Here is a 9,332-nt window from a genome sequence, read left to right on the forward strand (position 1 = left end):
GAGACCCTGGAGATGCTGCTGCCTGGGGCCACGGAGGCTGCGGAGAGGGAGGCAAAACGCTGCACCTTCCGTTTTTCCCTCTTGGTTTCCCAAAATGCAGCCACCGTCCACGTGCCACTTGCTAACCATTGCACCCATCAGGAGAGACTCTCTTTTTAAACATAGCAGTCTTGTGCCCCATCCCTGACTTTGTTAGGTAACTCCAGATAGAAGGGATTAATCCTAAACTGAATGCTCTGTTTGTAGATTACATTTGAGTAATGTGTTCCTTCCATGGTAGCTCCTTGGACATACCCAGCATTGGAATTCCTGGTTTCCATCTTGGTCTCCCTGGCCCCCTGCTGATACCAAGCAGGACTCTGTGGGGCTCTTGGGCACAAAATCCTTTCTGTGTCCCCCATTTCTTTGATTACAGGAAATAGGCTTCATTCAGCCTCCAGGACCTTCCTTGAGTTCCAATCGGCAGGTTCAAACAGTTGTTAACTACGGAAGGGAGGGGATGCAAGACATGGGAGAGATAAACAGTCAAAAGAAACTATAGTGCAGCCTTGGGGCAGGGTCCTGGTTCCCCATCAAGGGATACAACAGTATCTTTGAGCTATTTTACAGGTACTGAAACCCTCACCTGATGGAAGAAGTTAACTGCACGCTGCCCACAAGCACTGGACCCCAGACCAGCTAGAACCAGAAGGTTAATGATGCTGACTCCCAATTACCTCATCACCAACCAATCAGAAAAATGTCCATGAGCTGATCACGCCCTCTTTGAACCATTAACTATAAAACTCCTCACTACCCCCTCCAGGTCGGGATATACAGTTTTGAGGGCACTAGCCTGCTGTGGCCCCCTTTGCCTGGCAAAGCAATAAAGCTATTCTTTTCTACTTCACCCAAAACTCTGTCTCCGAGATTTAATTGGGCGTCAGGGCACAGACGCTGTTTGGCTTCACTTCCACCCTGACAGACTGCCCCAAAGACCTCCGTGATATCATTGGCGGCATGGAGTATACGATGTTGTCTCCTCCATTTCAGTGCTTGGCACAGTCCTGGGAATTAACAGATGCTCTGCTAGGGGACTTCAGGTAGCTCCACGGAGAAGGTGTGGGAGTGGTGAAAAGCAAGTCCACAGAGGTGTGTGAGATTGGATTGCTGGAAGTGTGGGCTTTGTGTTAAAGGTCCTGCAGGGTCCTAAGAGGAGGAATGAAATAACTAGGTTTGTGCTTTAGGAAGATCACTCTGGTTGCTCAGGTAGAGAATGGATGAATGGAGACAGGAAGACGAGGAAGCTGTTACAATAACACCAGAGACCGCAGCCTGGACTGGGGTGATGGTCCGGGTGTAAAAACCTCCAGGCTTCTGAGCCTCCTGTGCTGGACCCAGGTAGATGCCATTGGGAGATGCTTTGGGGACTGTCCCTATCCCCTGGGCTGACCTCTTAGATTTAGAACAGTCTGCAGACTGTTCCTCTGTGCTCTGATGACTTCTTGTCTGCTTGGGTGACTTCCTGTACACTCTGACGACTTCCTGTACACTCTGACGACTTCCTGTGTCTCTCAGCCAGAGGATAGCCTCCGGCCATGGCAGTGTGCTTGGTACCCCTCCAAAGAGGCAGGAGGTGCCCGGGGAGTGACATCTCAGGAGTGTCCCTCAACCAGTGAGGGACAGGAAGAGGTGTACAAAGACACCAGCTGCCTTGCCCTTCAGTGGGACAAAATTAAAACATGTTCTACACCATTGCCTCGAAGTAACTGGCTCAATAATGTACCTGTATTTGCCGACTTCCCTTTCTGGCTCATTTTCCCACTCCCTCACCAGGCTTCCTGGGACCATTCCCAAATAAGCTCCTTACCCTCAAATTCTCTTTATTTTTAGAGGAACCCAAGGTAAGACTGGCATTTTATTATAATTTTATAGTATAATGAATAGATAAATATACATGCTCATTCATTTGTTCATCAGTCATGATATACCTTGGTACACTTTGCTGGTACCTCTATTTTTAATATCGATTCCCTTAAGAAGGGTAGACAGCTCTCTGGGACCCTAAGTCCTACTCAAGCTTTCTCAGGTACAGCATTTAGTCATTGACACTATTGCCATGAACAGACCCCAAATGCCAGGAGGAGGCATGAAAATTCCACTAGTTTTCAATTTCCAAAGTCAAGACGCAAAGGGTTCCGAGAAAATGAAATATCACCTCCAGCAGGCCCCACCTATCAGCCCTGGTCAGGGGCGTGGGGACAGGAGCTGCTGGTGGGCAGGGGTGAGGAACCCTCAAAGGTGCTATCATTTAAGCTTCCTTTGCCTGGGAGAGTGCAGATAAATTGTCTAAAGGGAGAGAACTTTATGACTGGTAGAGAGTTGATATTACTGCCTTTTTTTTTTTTTTTTTTTGCCCTAGAAAAATATGTTGGTCTTAAAAAAAAAAGTGACCTTCAATGACCCCCACTTCAATGGCAAAGAAATGCTCCGTATTTCAAGTTTATGGGGAGATTCTGGAGCCATGCAGAGGAACCCTATGGCTCTTGACCAAGGATGACTTTGCTTCCAGGGCACATTTGGCAATGCCTGGAGTATTTTTGTTGTCACAGCTAGAGGAAGAGTGCTTCCAGTGTCTGGTGGGGAGAGAGGTGGGGAGAGACCAGGGATGCTGCGCGGCATTCTACAGTGTACAGGACAGCCCTCACCATAAAGGATTATCCAAGCCCAAATGTCAGTACTGAGAGACCCTGCCTTAGAGGAATCTCTGCATCCCAACTTCTATTTTCCCCTCCAGGCTTGGGGAGGGAAGAATCAAATCATGGGGCACTTCTGGGGGCATCAGCATGGGGCAGTAGAGGTTGGTGGAAATTCTGTGGTTGCCTTCGCTTGAGAGGGTAAGATGGCAATGGTGGTAGAGGTGGGCAAAGAGCCATCGGCACTGCCAAGGCCCTTGATTCAAGTTGGTTTCAACAATGAGAAGGTCTAACAGCAACTAAAGGTTAAAAAGGAAATCTGATATCATTACCAGAAATTAAAAACCAGAGTCACTTGCCATTATTAGAAGTTATCACAATACGAATCCAATGAAAGTAATCAAATATCATTCAGTATTGGGGAGCTGAACAGGCTGGGAATCAGGAAGCCTTGGGAAAGTCCCACTGCCTCTCTGGGCTGCAGTTTTCTCAGCTATAGAATGGGATCTAGCCAGAATAGTGTTTCTCATAGAGTGGTAAGGATACCACATTTTGTGCAAAGGGAATGATTTGCAGTTGTCCACAGAGGCAGCATCAGATAACAATGAATTGCTTGGTGGGAAATTGATTTTTTTTTTTCAATTTCTTTTCAATCCTTTTAAACACAGCGAGGAGAAAGTCTCAGTTTTGGTGCTAACCCGTCTTTAACACTTTTAGAACACTTCCTAATTTCCCCTTTCACAAAAGAGGGGTCCATTGGGTCAGGGCCTTGATCAAGTCACCATACTCAGTTCTGTAACACTGTATAATTTCACTGTATTTAATCTACAACTACCTTCTATTCATGTCAAGTAGTACTAGTGGGATTTATTACTTTACTCTTGAAATACACTTAAGTTATGCAGTGAATCAATTAAAAATATATTAAAATAAAAATGAATAGAGGGTATGTGAAAATGGAAAAGATTGTGAAATTAGAAGATGTTGTAATACAGCTCAGGGAGCGAAGCTATCCTGCTAGCAGTAACCTTAAAATTGCTCTATTTCTTTTAAAATTGCAAAGTTAATAAGTTGCAAATAAATAGCAAACATCTGTGCTTTACCTATTATCTTAGAGTTACACAAGACTCTTGAAGTGAGCCAGACGCTATCAATGGATGCTTCCAGCTATATTAGCCACCCATCCCTCACTGGACTCATTTTACAATCTCCTTTGTGAGGAGTCTTCCTAGCCCTACAGTGCTTGGTACACAGTAGGTGCTTAATAGGTGACTGTTGGAAAAAATGCACACAACCAAGGAATCAGAAAGGAAGGCTCCACTTCCCAGTTATTAGGGACAGAAAATCCATCTCAAACTGGCTTAACAAAAAAAGTCTTACTCAGAAATGAGGGGGGCTGTGGCACGTCCTAGTCCAAAGGTTCGTGCTGTAATCTGGGCTGTGACTTCTCCTCTCTACGATGTCCTCAGATCTGCCATCCTTCCTGTCTTTGTCCTCAGGAGGGCTTTGCCTCATGTAGCAAAATTAGCTGCCTGAGAACCCACATACCCCAAAGCCAGGGGAAGAGAGTATCTTTTCCCCAGCATCCCAAGGAAATGTTCTGAGATTCACTCCAATTAGCCAATGACCATTTGGGGTCACATGCCAACCTTAGAATCAATCACTAAGGCCAGAGTGATGGAATGCTCTGACTGGCTTCTCCTAGGTAACATATCCCACACCTGCACCTAGAGATGGTATCATCTTTCCCAGAGCAATATGGGCCCCCAGATAAGAATTAAGAGCCATGGGTAAGGAGTAAGGGGAGGAAACAGATGCTGGGACAGCATGGACACATGATGGATGTCCACTCCATCCATGAATGGCAGAAAACACTGAGAGAGACTACTCTGGTTCATGAACTATTTGCTATTTGCCATGACAAGAATACAAATGAAGGGGAAGCATTTAGAAACTTACAGAGCAACTGAACATTTCTACAGCATCCATGTGTGTGATAAGAAGACTGATCTTGTCGAATAGAGTGTAGACCCTAAGTACTGACTTAGGAAGGATTGGGAAAAAGAATGTCTTTCACGATAGACAATTTGAGAAGCACTAATTTAGAAGCTGTGCCTCGTGGGTTGGCCACTGTTAGCAGGTTGGAAAGTCTGAGCTGAAATTCCTAAGATTCATGCAATATGACTGGGTACAGGAAATTGAGAAGTTTGTGTGTAAATCAGCCTGACACCAAGATATTATAAGCATCCTGATTTATCTGGAGCTGTTTCCAGACACCAACAGGTAGGTTTTATGGATCACAAGATGCCAAGAACCTACAAGAAGAAAACGTCAAGGAAATGAAGATGATTGAGAATGAAGTCCACACTTTCAGGCTTGCTCCTTTCGTCTATTCTGACAATGTCTTTGCTACCTTTTACGGGATGTGCACAGGTCACATACCAAGGAATCTGAGTGGTATCAATCATCTAACAGGAATATTGGAAGATTGAAGTAAAGTATCAATGCCTTCAAAATTAACAGTCAATGCTATTTTCAATCTTGAATTGTATACCTAGGAAAATTGCCAATCAAGGAAGAAAGACATTTTCATACCTTCAAAGTATTCAATATTTCCTAAGTACCTTTCTCAAAAAGCTCCTAAAGGTTACAGCAAAGCAAATGAGTTTTCCAAAAAAAGTGGCGGGGATCTAGGTATTCAACTCAGGAGAGAAGTTAAAGCCCCAGGATAATTACAAAAGATAATACCAAGTCAACAGCCATGCAGCAGGGGCTTGAAAAGAAACCAGTTCCTTTGGAAGGATGAGAATGGAGAGTCCAGGGAAAGAGAAGGAAGAGGAGGAAGAAGAGTAGAAGAAAGTAAAGCGAGGAAGGAAGGAAAGAAAGCAAAAGAGAAAGGAGGAGGAAAGGGAGAAAGGAAGGGAGGGAGGAAGTGGAAGATTACATGTTGCATTTGAGCATGTGGAAAAATGGTATTAAGATTTCTGTATCATAGCTGTAGGTTTTAGGAAGAACTAGTGGTGGGAACTTAGCAAATAAAAACAAGAGGCAATTACTATCTCCAGGAAAAATAAAAGGTTAGAAAATAAAGAACGTGTAATCATAGTGCAATACTTAGCTAAGGACTGAATTTACATGGTTCTAATAATGTTAACACTGAACAGTGGTTTAAACAAAAATTGAGATATTGTATAGAAGATATTTTATGAAACGTGGGGGGCAGAGAGGTAGAAAAAGAAAGAAACTGGGGGGGTGTCATTAAGAGAATTAATTATCTTCCATAATAAATAATGCTTACAATTGACAATCCAATAAAAAACAGTATTAGTACATTACTTAAAATATGGAGGTAAGTACCAGAAAAGACATCCCCAAATAGCGAATGGATTTGCCTTGGCAGAGCAGGCCTGGGGAGTGATATTTTAGAATGAGGCAGAGGGGACTGCTGAAATTTTGTTATAACTTTTATAATAAAGTTTGGCTTCTAACGATACACATGTCTCATTTTTGTCAAAATAAAAAAGTAATTTAATTTTAAAGCATCCCCTCCAGCTGTTGTTTGGACCAGAGACTGTGGGGGGGGGGGGTAGGGAATAGAAGGAGGGGAGCCAGTATCATCGTTGAGTATTTTACCTCGCCGATGAAAAGGTATAAGCTCTTGGGTTTTGTTATTTCACTTTGCAGCTTTATTGCTCAACCAGGAGATGGAAACTACAGAATTTATTAATCTGCTTTATTAACAGGCTTGGTATTTTGCCACCTTGGTCAAATCTGGGGTCCTGCCATTACTGAGTTTTCTTCTCTGTTACACTTCTCTCCCATTTCAGCAAAGATGACTACAACGGGAACAGGAAGAATTGAAATTCTAGTCATGTCTCTCCTCAGTTAGGTCTGATTTTCAGAAATTGCAGTAGATCAGTGGCACTGAAAATTGCCCTATTTTTTTCTGGGGGTGTTGGTTTGGCTTGATGAGAAAGCAAAAACAAATGGAGTTTATAAATGTAACTAATCAGGAAGTTAAAGAGAGGTTAAACCTAATGGATTAATCAAGTTCCTCTGGGAAGTGGGAAGAAAAGGTGGGAGGGAGGGAAGAGGGAGTGATGGGGCAGGCTTTCGTCCAGACTGATTTAATAAGCCTTCCACTGGAGTCAGCTCTTCGAGCGTCTGGGGCTTCCCCCCACCCCCTCCTCCGTGCTTTCTTGTTAGACAGTTGAGAGCCACACAATAGTAGCAGTCTGGTGTGCTCAGTGGAGAGAACAGCGTACCAGCTGCTCATAAAATTTCAGCTCTAATGTCTGATTCTGCCACTTACTAGTTGTGTGACCTTAGAGATATTCCTTCCCTCTTTGAGCCAATGTTATGCTCATCTGTAAAATGGGGTAAGTATTCCAGTCTCCCCAAATTATAAGGCTTGTAAAGGTCGACAGAAGAAATATAGTAGAGTGCCAGAGGCAGAGATGGAGAGGAGAGAGTGACCAGCACCCACAAGGACCTTGAAGAGGGAGGTGCATGTCCTGGGTTGGGAGAGCAAAGGGGCGAGTGGTATTACAGGAAGCTGGGGGGTCAGGGCTAGAATATGACAATCAGTGTAGATGACATTAAGGATTTTCATCTTTATCTTGAAAGCTATGAAAAGAACGATTTCAAAGATGGCAAGGGAGTTTGAGATGATTAGATTTGTGTTTTGAGATGATTCGTTCCACATGTCCTTCATATCACAGTGGCTCTCAAATCTTTAGCTCTGGCCCAAGCCTTTTCCCTGAGTTTCATACTTGTAAACTCAACTACCTGTTAGACAACTCTCATAGCTGTTCCCCCAGGCACTCAAACTCAGCATGTCCCAAACTGAATTCATTACCTTCCTCCCTAAATCTGACTCTCCTCCACCACCCCTCTACCTTCCTTTGTCTCTTTGTAAGTGGAAGCTGTGACAGAAACTGCTAGTTGCCTCCGAATAATCACTCTCCCTTCTCAGTAACAGAATCTTGAGCAATCTGCCTAGGAAAACACTACATTACATTTCCCAGCCTCCTCACAGCTAGCTGTGGCTACATGACTGAGTTCCAGCTGATAAGATACAAGTGGAAGCTTTGCTACCAGTAAATCTCTTTAAAGGGGCTCCATTTTGTACTTTCACTTGTTCTCCTTCTTATACTCCAAAATGCAGGTGTGATGGCTGGAACTCCTGCAGCCATTTTGGACCCTGAGGCTAGAACAAATGTGACAGGATGGTAGAACAAACGGAAAGAACCAGGTTCTCTAAATATTGAAGAGCCTCCAAACAGCCCTGGACTGCCTATCTCCAGATGCCTTTCACCTGACAAAGATTCTTCTTTCTTGTGTAAGCCACTGTAGTTTTGGGTTTCCTGTTACTCACAGCTGTATCTAATTCTAAGTGACAGCCAGAATCCTGGGATTCCTTTCCTACATCTAATTTATACCAAGCCCCGTCTCCCAGCTATCCTGGCTCCAATCCATCTCATTTTATTATTCCTGTTTGAAGCACATCATCTCTTACCAGTATGACTGCAATAGCTTCCTCGCTGACTCCCTGCTTTTAACCTCTCCCCACTGACATGCATGCCCAACAGATTTCCACATTTTAATTAAGCAATCTTTCTAAAACTCAAAATGGCTGTGTTACTTCTGAAAAATCATGGAATCACGGACACTCAAAATACAGAGTTTAAGAGGTCATTTAATCTGGATTTTTAAGGTTTGTTTTGCTTGCTGAAAAAGGAAAAGCAAATGGAGTTTTCCATGTGCCTTTTGCTATAATATATAAACTATTCCATATATAAAATGTAGAAGCGAACTTCTCTGGAGAAGACCCACAAATGTCAGCAGTTTCTCACAGGTGTTCACCAAAAGTTAAAAATCTCTAGTAAGTCTAACCTCCTCATTATTTATTTATTTATTTATTTTTTTTTGTGGTACGCGGGCCTCTCACTGTTATGGCCTCTCCCATTGCGGAGCACAGGCTCCGGACGCGCAGGCTCAGCAGCCATGGCTCACGGGCCCAGTCGCTCAGCGGCATGTGGGATCCTCCCGGACCAGGGCACTAACCCGTGTCCCCTGCATCAGCAGGTGGACTCTCAACCACTGCGCCACCAGGGAAGCCCTAACCTCCTCATTTTATATTCAGGAAAACTGAGGCCCAGAGAGGTTAAGTGACATGTCCATGGTCACACAGAAGTTCAGTGGCAGAGCTGGAACATAACCTCCTGTTTTCTCCAAGCAAGTGTTACCAACTGGAAGCCAGTGAAGATGCTGAGGCCTCATACTCCTCTCCTTGAGGACTGAGTGCCCGTTCTCACTCAGACTACACAGACTGGATTCACATTGATGAGGCTGTAATTTGTACCCGTGAATAACAGGAACTTTAACAGAGTTATTAATTATATACATTTCTGTTTACAGGAGAATAATACTGTTAGCCCCATTAAACACCATTATCAATGCATAATCTAATAATTTCAACATAATGAAACTAATATATTTCAGAGGAATAGAAGGAAATAGTCTACACTTGGCACCAACTGGATTATTCTAAGCTAGGAAGTCCTTGAGGCAGCGATAATAATTGTTCTGATTTTCACCACATCTACTTGGTACAGTGCTTTACACGTTACATATCATTTTCACATGCCTTATTAC

Source organism: Delphinus delphis, chromosome 13, assembly GCF_949987515.2.
Source record: "Delphinus delphis chromosome 13, mDelDel1.2, whole genome shotgun sequence".
NCBI lineage: Eukaryota > Metazoa > Chordata > Mammalia > Artiodactyla > Delphinidae > Delphinus > Delphinus delphis.